The sequence below is a fragment of the Prionailurus bengalensis genome, chromosome F2 (genome assembly GCF_016509475.1).
Source record: "Prionailurus bengalensis isolate Pbe53 chromosome F2, Fcat_Pben_1.1_paternal_pri, whole genome shotgun sequence".
Lineage (NCBI taxonomy): Eukaryota > Metazoa > Chordata > Mammalia > Carnivora > Felidae > Prionailurus > Prionailurus bengalensis.
The window spans coordinates 33,976,652-33,985,943 of record NC_057353.1 but is presented as its reverse complement, the minus strand read 5'-3'; the positions used below and the strand labels follow the sequence as shown (position 1 = coordinate 33,985,943).

The window sequence follows — 9,292 nt, the reverse complement described above, 5'->3', positions numbered from 1 at the left end:
GAAGATTGCACCATTGTCTTGTTTCTCATGGCTGGCTTCCTGCACTCCAGCTTGCACACAGGCCATCAAAGTCTTAGCCCTGAGTGTCCATCAACTCCATTCTTGAGAGGGCTGGGCTAACTATGATCTTACCTTTTACCTTCCTTTTCACAGACCAGCTTGTTGAAAGAGGAATCTATATTCATCTTCATTTTCCTGATTGTAAAGCCAGGATTCCATCAACTGCAATTTGATAATTTGACTTACATTTTCACCATCTAAGAAACTAATTTTGCCAAGGTTGTCACAATAAACACTTTTCAGCCCTTATCTTATAAGAACTCTCTTCACTTTATGTCATTATTTACAATTCCTTTGTGGCAGAGACTTCCAGTTGCTTCCCAGGGTCTATTCCCCCCTTCTTCCTTAGTAAAACAGAGCCCCATTTTTAGCTGGCTGCATGGTTGCCCAGAATATGATGTATATTTCCCAGGCTCCTTTGAGGTCAGATGTGGCCATGTGGCTAATGGACTGGAAGTAGAAGAGTGTACAAAATGTAGAGTAAACTGCTATCTTAAAAGATTGGTGCTCCCTCCCATCTTCAATATGTCCTCCTTTGTACCGGGCTGAACCGTGGCCAACCAACTTAAACTTTCAAGATGCTGAGTACAATATAGAAAGAACTGGATGATAATGGAGCCCCTGCACTAGCACCAGCTGCCTAACTCCACATCTAGTCTGGATGAGAAAGAACTGTAATATGCAGCTAAGTCTAATCCTAACCAATATATACTTTCTTGGAACTCCCCTCCCTTTCCTTTGTTACTTTCTGTGATTTCTGCCCCTTACTGATCTTCTTCCTATTATTCTTGAATTCCAGCTCAGTCTTTTCCTTGATCCATCCTCCTTAATTGTCTCCAAGGTTCCATCCTAAGGCCTGTGCTTATTCTAAATATTCTATATGTGAAACCTCATAAATATCCACACTTTGGTAGCTAAATTGTATATTTGACTCAGAAATACAAGTCTCTAGTGTTTCTATATTCTCATAAAGCACTTGACCTCTAAACAGTTGGAACATTTTCTTCAGTAGTGAGCCCACCATCTCCATTAGTGAGCCCACCATCTAGGAGAAAGAAGACTGAATTCCTATGGACCTCCCTTTCCGCTCTCCTACAGCAGTCCTCAAGCTGGTATTCTTCTCCTATTGAGACCCTCCTCCACCTTGCTGCTGAAGTAGTTTTTCTAAAACCAACCTTGATCATGTCACTTCACCAAACCATATATCATTTAGACTCTCCATTATCTAAAGCATTTAGTCTATTCACCTTAATGTTTCATAATAGAAACTTCAGGGACTTTCCTCTCTCTTCAGACTTATTTTCAGCAACTTCTCCTTCAGATTTTGAAACTCCAACAATACCAATCTATTCACAGCTCCTAAATGAACCATGATGTCTTTTTCTTCTATCCGTTGTAGGTGTTGCATGTTTTAAAAATGCTCTTTTTCTGTAAGGCATGCCTCTTTTCCCCTGTTACATAGCAAATTCCCACTTATCTTATAAGATGCAACTCAAATAGTCTTTCCTCTATAAAGATTTCCCTGACATCTTCAGGTGTATGTAGATTGACACTTTCCTTCAAAGCTTCTAGTAACTTCCTAAATATGCACAAGCCTGAATTATATCCATTATAATACAAATTACATTACTTACACATATGCATCTCTCTCTGGAGTACAAGCTTGCCTTTTTACATCTGGAATTTGTCTTCTCCCTGGCATACTATAGGTACTCACTAAAGTGTTGCAATTATTTTTTAATTTTAAAAGATAAAGATATAGGAAAATCAATGTTCGTTCAGTTATAACTACATGAATCTAAAGCCTGACTATAAGCTCACCAATAACAGATGCAAAGTGGGGTTGCCGCTCAGTGCACAATGATTCTCCAAGTGGCCCTGACTGTACTGCCTTCCCTTTCACTTTCTTCCCCTTATCCTTGGCATTGGCTGTTCATCCAAAACTAGAGATGCTAAATCTACCTGGGCCCATCAGATATTCCCTCTCCAGACATTTGAAAATAAATTGAGATATGTAAAATTTGAAGGTTCTCAGAGCTGAGTCATCTGACGTGAGTATCCCAGAGAGAGGGTTCGTGAACAACCAGTTATGATGATTTCCCTGCATCTGCTCTGATTTCTGTCCTCTTCAAGGTCTATGAATCCTGCCCTTCCTTTGATTTTGAGAGCAAACCTTTTAACCTATTCTCCTGTTTCAGTTGGGTTAGCCAGTCACTTTCTTTTGCTTGCAAATAAAAAAATCTTAACCAAAGCACCAATTAGAAAAGTACTAAAGGGATGCAAACACTATTGGTAGATTCTCTATTCCATGGGTTAATGATTAGGTTCTCATAAACCCACACAGTGAAGCTTTTTGAGCATACGGATTTGATTGCCTTATAAGAGATTAGACTTAGCAGAAGCAAAGGTAGGCAAATACACAATAATCTTTTCTACAAACCATATTAACACAATTTAAATCTTTTTTTTCCTTTTCAGGTGTCCTTTTTTTTTTCCTTTTCAGGTGTCCCATTTTCATGTTGTTTATAAAAAGATTATATTTTCCCCCTTCTAGAAACTGAATTTCCACTTCAGATTTAAAGTGCCATGTCAAACTAGAATTTAAATAAAAATTTGGATAAAAAACTTAAAAAAAGATAAAAACATTTTTAATTGGGCTGAAGAATAGAATAGAATTGAATACAATACAATAAAATATAATAAAATGTCATGTCAAATTAGTAAAGGACTTGGGCTTAAATTGTTCCTAGAGATTAGGTCTACTTTCCCTCAATGCCAATTAAAATGACACGGTCTGACATAATGTAGTATCTGGCGTTTCCATAGCAGCTTGCACTAAGCAGCTTTCCTTGCTAATTAGCCTGACAGTGCCCTGTGAAATACCTTCTACCCAAAGATGATATGGCCCTTTTGTAAACACAACTTCATATGACAGGAAACGAAAAAAGCAAGATTTATCCAGATGAAACAGAAAGGGGAAATGTGTTCAGCCAAAGTGTTAAATCTAAGCTGAGAATTGGCAGAACCCTGGGAAGAAAATATCTTCTCCTGTTTTGTTATCACACACACTCAGTGGAATACTTAATAATCAGAAGGAATTAAAGGCTTGGTTTTGTAATGCAGTTTGGCAATTGGCATCTCCACTACCCACGGTCTTTGCATACGGACACAGACATTATTTAATACTGATTTAGAGGACATATCAGTCCTCTGATTCAGTCCCACCACTTCCTGTCAACAAGAACACTAATATAAAAACTCTTCACGTACCCACTGGTTATTTAACAAAGTAATCTCAGCTCTCAGGAAATAGAAAATAATCCATCAAGTCAAAGGGCTTACTGAGAATTCAAAGCTGTATCACGATTCCAGGTACTAAAGTTTACATTGAGCTCTATTTACTCTTCTTTTAGACCTAACTGAGCTGGTATAAAAGTTTAGTTTTATTGCTTTCAGTTAGTTCAGCAGCAAATCAGATTCAATAGGAAGAAACTAGAGAAGAAGAATAAAAAATAATTTCTATCACACTGGCAGTGAGAGGAGGAAAAAGAAAGTTATAGAAAAAGTAATCCCTAAACTGCAAAACACGTACTTGTCTGGAGTCATTTCAAACAAGGGCAGGGTGGCCTGGCTGGCTCAGTTGGTAGAGCATGTGACTTTTAATCTCAGGGTCCTGAGTTCAAGCCCCATGTTGGGTATGGAGCCTACTTAAAACAAACAAACAAACAAACAAAACAAAACAAAAAAGGGCAAGTGGGCTTATTCAGTTCAGCAGCCCCTCAGGGAACACTGTATTATTATTTTGCCTTTTTAATGCCTTTGTATATTCTGAAATTATAAGGAAAGATATTTAATTTCTAACAGTAGTATTTTTAAATTAAAAATAGAACTACCCTATGACCCAGCAATTACACTACTAGGTATTTATCCAACCAATACGGGTATGCTATTTATAGCAACACTATCAACAATAGCCAAAGTATGGAAAGAGCCCAAATGTCCATTGAGGGATGAATGGATAAAAAAGATGTTTTATACACACACACACACACACACACACACACACACACACACAATGGAGTATTACTTGGCAATCAAAAGAATGAAATCTTGCCATTTGCAACTACAAGGATGGAACTAGAGGGTATTATGCTAAACGAAATTAGTCAGAGAAAGACAAATATCACATGACTTCACTCATATGAGGACTTTAAGAGACAAAAGAGATGAACATAAGGGAAAGGAAACAAAAATGATATAAAAACAGGGAAGGGGACAAAACATAAGAGACTCTTAAATATGGAGAACAAACAGAGGGTTACTGGAGGGGTTGTGGTAGGGGGGATGGGCTAAATGGGCAAGGGGCATTAAGGAATCTACTCCTGAAATCATTGTTGCACCAAATGCTAACTTGGATATAAAAATAAATAAATAAATAAACAAACAAACATTAAAAAAAAAAGCTTATTTTGAGTAAAAATCTATTCCAATTGGGCACATGGGAAGTAGTTAAAAGTGCTCCAGTGCTGGGAGTGAGGAGAAAGACTTATGGAGAAAAGGCTGAAGCAAAGAAAGGAAATTATTCAATTGGCTATGGCTTAAGCATTTGTCTTATTTGGAAAAGCCTATTGGCTGCTTATGATGGGTTGTCCTTTTGATTTCTTAACTTCAAGTCATTTACAAGCCTAGATTTGGTTCTGTTTTCCTAGGTTGCTAAGGTATTGGAGTCACTTCAGTCTAATGGCCTGTTTAATAAATTTAACAGAATTTGGAAAGACCAAAACATAACTAGGCTAGAGGACCCATGGATTTCTTTTGGCACAGATATTTTCAGTACTCGGAAGATAGAGAAAGTAAAACAACTAGACTGAGAGACTGCCACAGTCTCACTCCGTGAAAATGGAAACATGCTGAAAGGTGGGGACCCTGATGGCTCAGCCACGGATACATCTCTGGAGTGCACTGTGATGCTCAGCACATAAGAGGCATACTGCACATATCTGTTGAATGAATAAACCCATGTGTGAGGCAAGTATTGCATCAGTACCTCACCCTTACAGCAAAAGGGGACATGGGATCTGTTCGAGCACAGCATTTGCTGAGAGAGTGGAGCAGCCAGATTGTCATTCTTGCCTGCAGTCACAGCTGGCATAGCACTCACAGTCAGAAGCCAAGCCAATTTGATCACAGAAATATACTTTGGCCAAGAACTACTTAACTAAATGGAGCCTACTTCCCATGGTCCACAAACACAGGTGTTTACCAAGGACAAACCCAAAGGACAGGGAAATTCACTGAAGTTGCTCCATGGTGTTCTCTGAACACCAAGATAAACCTGGGTAATGATTCTCAGCCCAATTTGCCTGCCTGCTCAAACACTTAACATCTACCTTGAAATTCATAGGAGTCTAAGAATATATAAAGAACTGGTTACTTCCCCTGGTTATGAAGTACATCAAAAGAAAAACAATAGACTGAATTATCAAGTGAGATTTACTCTGCATTGCACTGTTTATTCAACTAATTATGTTATCTTTCTCCTTCAAATGGTTCAAAGCATGTGAATAAAACCAGAAGTACAGAATATTCCACTTGGGTGATGAAAATTAATAGGTATATTAAGGGAGTAAAAGGTAAATGATATTTAGAAAAAGAGAGATTGGGGTGCCTCGGTGGCTCAGTTGGTTAAGTGTCCAACTTAATTCAGCCTAGGTTATGATCTCGCCATTCCGGAGTTTGAGCCCAATATGGGGCTCTGTGTTGACAGCTCAGTGCCTGAAGCCTGTTTCAGATTCTGTGTCTCCCTCTCTCTGTGTCTCCCATCCCCCACTTGCACTCTGTCTCTCTGTCTCTCTCAAAAATAAACATTTAAAAAAACTTTTTTAAATAAAGAAAAAGAGAGAGATAGAAATTACTTCAAACATCTGCTAATGGCATTTAACTTTAATTGCAAAGTCCCCAACATTACTTAAACCAGTGTCTGCCTGTCTACCAGACACCAAGCCATACCCCTTTTGCACTATCAGGAACAGAAAGGCACACAGAGAGGCCGCTGTACTTTGAACTAAAGGAATATCAGAGCTATTCTGAAATAATTGTTCTGGAGATTTCATATTTATTACATACTCTTAGTATGATCTCCTGATATTAGGAAGTATTTAGGCATCTGTTCAAAGCAAACAATTTTCTTTACTTAAATGTGGAACCCTTTGGGAGAGAGGGAGAGCTATTCCACAATAAACTCCTTCAGGTGGAGGTTAAGATTAAGTAAACCATGCCCAAACACAGACTAAAAGCCACATAAATTCATGGCATCTTATGAAACCTCTGTAGTTCTACAATTTTTTTTGAGATAAGGAATGCTAAAAATGCACTCGCTATGGAATAGCCTTGTATTTCCTTAGTGCCATCCACTCTTCCTAGGCACTTACAATAAATCAAATTGCTAACTGTTTCTCAACTGCATCATTCCAAAAGAAGAGAGCTTCAAAGGAGACACTTCCCAAGTTAGCCATTCAATGGTCCTAAAACTTTAACTGACTTACACTTAGGAAGATGTGAAATATAGACCAAAGTGCAGGAAAGTAATCAAAGATGTAGATATTTTGGACATCCTAGTCTGTATTTCTCTATTTTTCTAACCTGTCTTGTATTTTCTCCAGAACCTGCTTCACAGTCATGGAGAAATATTATGAGACAAGTCTAACTCAAACACTGTTATTTGCTTTGATAGTATGTGGGAGTGGAGAGTTAAAAAATCAAGGAGTAAAATGGTTTCAGAGCTGAGCTTCATTCTCCATATTCATCCGAAAATTTAGGATAATGGCTGAATTACTATTGTTCCACCCCTCCACGACAGAATCTCTTTACTCTGCTGGATAGAACCCAGTAGATGAAAGCCTCAAAAATAAATATTTTAAATCTTGTCAGGTATCAAATAAACACACTTTGACTCTAAGAAATTAATTGGTTAGAGCAGAAAAGCCTTGAGGAATGAGTATGAGTCAGAGGAATTTGCATCTATCTTCCCTACTTTCCAGAACATTGTGTCCCTAGGCAAGTTAACTGAACTTCTAAGATTCAGTTTCCCCATCTGTGAAAGTGAAATAATTATATCTACTTCTTAGGATTGCTATAGGATAGGTAAAATAATTTAGTTAAATGAGTAATATGCAGCCGGGCACAAAGTACAAGCTCAATTGTTTTATTCATACCTTCTTTAGACAGACTTGCATTAGATTGACTGGTGCATGTGACTATCCCAGTCACTCGACTGAAAGCCCCTGGAAAATGAAAACCATCTCTTGTCTTTGAGTTTCTATCCCTTCACAACACAGTGTTGGCTTAAAACAAATTATACTTCTTTTTAAACAAAATCAAACATTTGCTATTTGATATTGACAGGTATAGATATATGACTAAAATAATTTTACCTTATTCCCAGATTACATTTGGCTAAAGATTCATTAATTAAAATAAATGAGGACCATCGCCTCCCAGATCAACCTGCACATCACCAGATGGTGCCCTTCGTGCAGTACTCTCTTCTGCTTCCAACCCAAGGCCTCCCTTCCCCAATCTCCTAGAGTGGCTCATGTGCTTGTCTTGCAGCTCCAGTTACTCTGCCCATTTCCTTTCCCATTCCTCCCCAAGTCCTTCATCACACTGTCTGCTGCTACACTGCTGCCCACAGTCATGTCTCCTATTTTGTTTCTAGGAACTCATTCCTCTTTTTTCAGTCTCCTCCCCTCCCCATGCCTCAACTCAGTCATACAGTAAATTCTAATAGAAAGTTAGGTAAATAATGTTCCTACCTGCTTAAATGGAAACCTCCACGCTGGATATAAACTCTTCTTGCTGGTTCAAGAAACTTTCCTCTATCACCCTGTTTTATGTTTGTTTTCAGAATTTATATTTTTATGATTTGCCTTTTTAGAAAATATCTGCAGGGCCACAAAGACGGAGTTAAAGAGAGGTCCTGCTCCTTTAGGACCTAGTCCTCAGGGACATGGGGCACCTCTCAGCACCAGGAGGGATGAAGGTGCCCACAGAGCAGTTAGCACCCTGAATGTGCCCTACTACATAGGTATGCCCTGCTGTGTCCTGAGACTCTTGCTTTACACTTACAGGCAAGTCACCACACCAGAATTAACCCAAATGCAAACACCATAGCCCTCCTCTTGGGGGCTGCATATATATGTGTTGGGTTTTTTTTTTCAAATGAACAGTATTTAATTCTGTCCAAGAATTAAATTTATTCTCCTATTCTAAAAATACTACTTTTTTTTTTAACATATTATGTTTCCATTTTTATTACCTTCTCTGAGATCAGGTGGGGCTTATCAAGAGAGTATGTGGTAGCCTTGAATCTTTAGATTTGAAGTTACTATTGGGAAGACTTTTTTTTAATTTAATTTATTTGTTTTAATTTACATCTAAGTTAGTATATAGTGCAATAATGATTTCAAGAGTAGACTCCTTAATGCCTCTTACCCATTTAGCCCATCCCCCCTCCCTCCAGTAACCCTGTTTGTTCTTCATATTTAAGAGTCTCTTATGTTTTATCCCCCTCCCTGTTTTTATATTATTTTTGTTTCCCTTCCCTTATGTTCATCTGTTTTTCTCTTAAAGTCCTCATATAGGTGAAGTCATATATTTGTCTTCTCTGACTAATTTTGCTTAGCATAATACCTTCTAGTTCCATCCCTGTAGTTGCAAATGGCAAGATTTCATTCTTTTTGATTACCAAGTAATACTCCATTGTATATATGTATATATGTGTGTGTGTGTGTGTGTGTGTGTGTGTATGTATATACATATATATACATACACATACACCCCACATCTTTTTTATCCATTCATCCATCAATGGACATTTGAGTTCTTTCCATGTTTTGGCTATTGTCTATAGTGCTGCTTATTTATTTATTTTAAGAGAGTGTGCATGTGTGTGCATGCAAAAACGTGACTAGGGAGGGGCAGAGAGGGAGAGAGAGATCCCAAGCAGGCTCTGCACTGTCCATCAAGAGTCTGATGCTCAACTGACTGAGCCATCTAGGTTCCCCTTAAATAAACTCTTGAAATTTGTAATAGTTTATCTTTTAGCAGTTCTATAATTTGAATCATAGAATTTTACAGGTGGAAGAATTTGCTCATTAATTTATTAAAGAAATTTATATTAAATGCTGCCATGTGTCAGCCTCTGTGCCAAATACTAAGTATACAGTAGTGA

The 9,292-nt window shown here is 37.9% G+C and overlaps 1 non-coding gene across 1 annotated transcript; it reads left to right on the top strand.

Annotated features, from left to right (window-relative positions):
- The first annotated feature begins 3,685 nt into the window (after positions 1–3,685).
- TRNAK-UUU lies at positions 3,686–3,758 on the top strand. Its single transcript has one exon. It is a non-coding gene; the product is annotated as a tRNA-Lys (tRNA).
- Positions 3,759–9,292: the final 5,534 nt, after the last annotated feature.